Here is a 3152-nt window from a genome sequence, read left to right as displayed (position 1 = left end):
CCATATGCTAAAATGAAGAGAGATTTGATTTTTTCCTGTTAACATCAAATTATACTGCCCTTGTTTCTTAAACTGTTCATTAAGAACCCTTTTATTTTGTGTCTAGATTTTCTTCCAACAGAAAGGCATTCAATAAAATCCTATTATTGCCATCAAGTCAGCTTTGACTCATGGTGACCTAATAATGTACGGCATAATGAAACATTGCCCAATCCTGCGACATCCTCATGATGCCAAGTCATGATGGTCCCAATTTGGGTATCGCTGTTTTCTTGGATACGCCTGTGTGCAGTTTGGTCTAACTTGCATTGAACGTGTTTTGCAAAACCATGGGCACAGTGTATCCATCCCGAAAATCATGAGCAGTATCTTGCTACGTGCCATCGAGTTGGTTCCCACTTATCATGACCCTATGTACAACAGAACAAAACACTGCCTGATTCTGTGCCATCTTCACAATTGTTGGCTATGCTTGAGCTCACTGTGGCAGCCACTGTGTTGATCCAACTCATTTGAGGGTCTTCCTCTTTTTGGTTGACCCTCCAGTTTACCAGTAGAGTTCATTCTGATAACATGTACATTAAGATGAAGTCTCGCCATCCTCAACTCTAAAGATTATTCTGATTTCTAAGTCAGATATCGAGTCCTAGTGTGGCACTGTAGGTTAATGCACCAGATTGCAAAGCTGTTTGAGCAGCAAGGTCAGCTGTTCAAGCTCACCAGCTACTCCTCAAAAACCCTATACAAGGGGTCGCTATGGGTTAGAATCGACTCCATAGCACGTAACAAAAGGCAGATATGTGTCTTCTTCTGGCAATGCACAGTATATTTTTCACTAATAACATAATTAATAAGCATTGATCTTCTCCAGTCTTCTTAGTCATTGTTCAATTTTCACACTCATGTGAGATGACTGAAAATACCCTGGCATATTCTCTCTCTCTAAGGAACATCTTGGTTTACTTCTTCCAATACAGAGTTATTAGTTCTTATGACAGTCCATGGAACTTTTAATATCCTTCTTTAACACCGTAACTATTACACCATGCATTGTACAGTCTTCCTTATTCAATGTCTATTGAAAATACTATGGCTTCAGTCAGGTGCACCTTAGTCCTCAAGTCTTTGCTATTAAACCCTTTAAAGGCTTGTACAGCAGATTTGCCTAATGCAATGCATCATTTGATTTCTTGTCTGCTGCTTCCATAAGTGCTAATTGTGGATCCAAGAAAAATGAAGTCTGACTATTTCAAACTTTAATGTTATTTATTGGTCCAGTTCTAAGGCTTTTTATTTTCTTTACATTGAAGTACAATCCATACTGATTGTACTGTGGTTTTTTATCTTCATCAGTAAGTATTTTAAATCCTTTTTGCTTCCAGCAAACAAGGTTGTATCATCTATATATCACAGGTTGTTGATGAGTCTTCCTCCAATCCCTGATGCCATGTTCTTTTTCATAGATAATCCAGTTTCTGGAGTTATTTCCTCAGCATATAGACTGAATAAATGTGAAAAAATATAACACTGGCACAAACCTTTCCTTATTTTAAATGACAATTCAGTGTCCCCTTGTTCAGTTCTAACAACTGCCTCTTGGTGTATTATATCTTTCTTAAGAGCACAATCAAGTGTTCTGGAGTACCTATCTCTTGCAATGTTATCCATAGTTTGTCATGATCCACACAGTCAAAAGCATTTGCAGTCAACAAAGCACAGTAAACAGCTTTCTGATATTCTCTATTTTCAGCCAAGCTCCATCTTGATGTTAGCAATGTTATCCCTCATTCCATGTTCTCTTCTGTATCTGGCTTGAGTTTCTGGAAATTTGGAAGACAGCTGTGTGGCCAGTTGATTGGAAGATATATATATTTGTGTCCATAGAACCCCTTCAATATGGCAAACTGAAACTTGAGTTTTTTCTTCAGTTCTTTGAGCTTGAGAAATGCTGAGCATGTTGTTCTCTTTTGGTTTTCTAACTCTAGGACTCTCCACATTTCATTATATTTGACTTCTCCACCTGACTTTTGAAATACTCTGTTCAGCTCTTGCTATCTTACTTTACTTCGTACATTCACTTTCGCATCTCTATACTGAATAGTAAGTTTCAGAGTTTCTTCTTTATAGGGTTTCTGAAGAGTAGCTACTGGGTTTGAACTGCTGACCTTCTGGTTCATAGTCCAATGTTGATCCTGTTGTGTCTCACCAGGAGTCTTAATTACGTTTGATCAATTTCAGACTGAAGAAGTTGGTAGAATTCTTCCATTTCATTATCACTGGCTTTAGTGGTTGGTGCATAAATTTGAATAATGATGGTATTAACTGGTCTTCCTTAGAGACATAATGGCTATTATCCTATCGCAGATAATGTTGTATTCCAAGATAGATCTTGAAATGTTCTTTTTGATGATGAATTTATTGTTTCAGGCTTAGGAAACCATGATTGTCAGATTCAAAATGGCCAGTACCAGCCCATTTTTGCTCACTAATCTGTGTACCGCAAGTTCAGTTTGAACCACGAGGTTGGTGGTTCAAACTCACCAGCCATTTCTCAGAAACTGTATACAGGATTGCTATGAGTCAGAACTGACTTGGTGATACTTAACAACAATGCCTAGGATATTGATTTTTATGCAGTTTTATTTTTGACAGCTTCCAATTTTCCTTGATTCATACTTTGTACAATATGTGTTCTAATTATTGATGGATGTTTATAGCAGTTTCTCCCAATTTTGAGTTGTGCCCCACCAGCACATGAAGATCCCAGAAGATTTACTCCATTTGCATCATCACAGTCAACTCTGCATTGAGGAAGCAGCCTGTCCCCAGCTGCATTTTGTGTGCCTTCCAATGTTAGGGGCTCATCTTCTGGCACTGTATCTGATAATGTTCTGCTGTTACTCATAAGATTTTCAGTGACTAAACATTCAGAAATACTCTGCCTCTCCTCCTTGAACCAAGTTTGGAAGCTCTGTTGAAACCTATCCACCATGGGTGACTCTGCTGGTATTTCAAATACTGGTGGCATAGCTCCTAGCATCACACACAAGCCACCACAGTACAACAAATTGACAGGCAAGTGGTAGTTGTTTAATACAGCCATGAAAGGAGTCCTGGAGTCGGGTGTAGGATAAGCTCTGAACCACAAAGTG

This window comes from Chrysochloris asiatica, unplaced genomic scaffold (genome assembly GCF_000296735.1).
Source record: "Chrysochloris asiatica unplaced genomic scaffold, ChrAsi1.0 scaffold00130, whole genome shotgun sequence".
NCBI lineage: Eukaryota > Metazoa > Chordata > Mammalia > Afrosoricida > Chrysochloridae > Chrysochloris > Chrysochloris asiatica.
Note: the sequence above shows the minus strand (reverse complement) of the source record.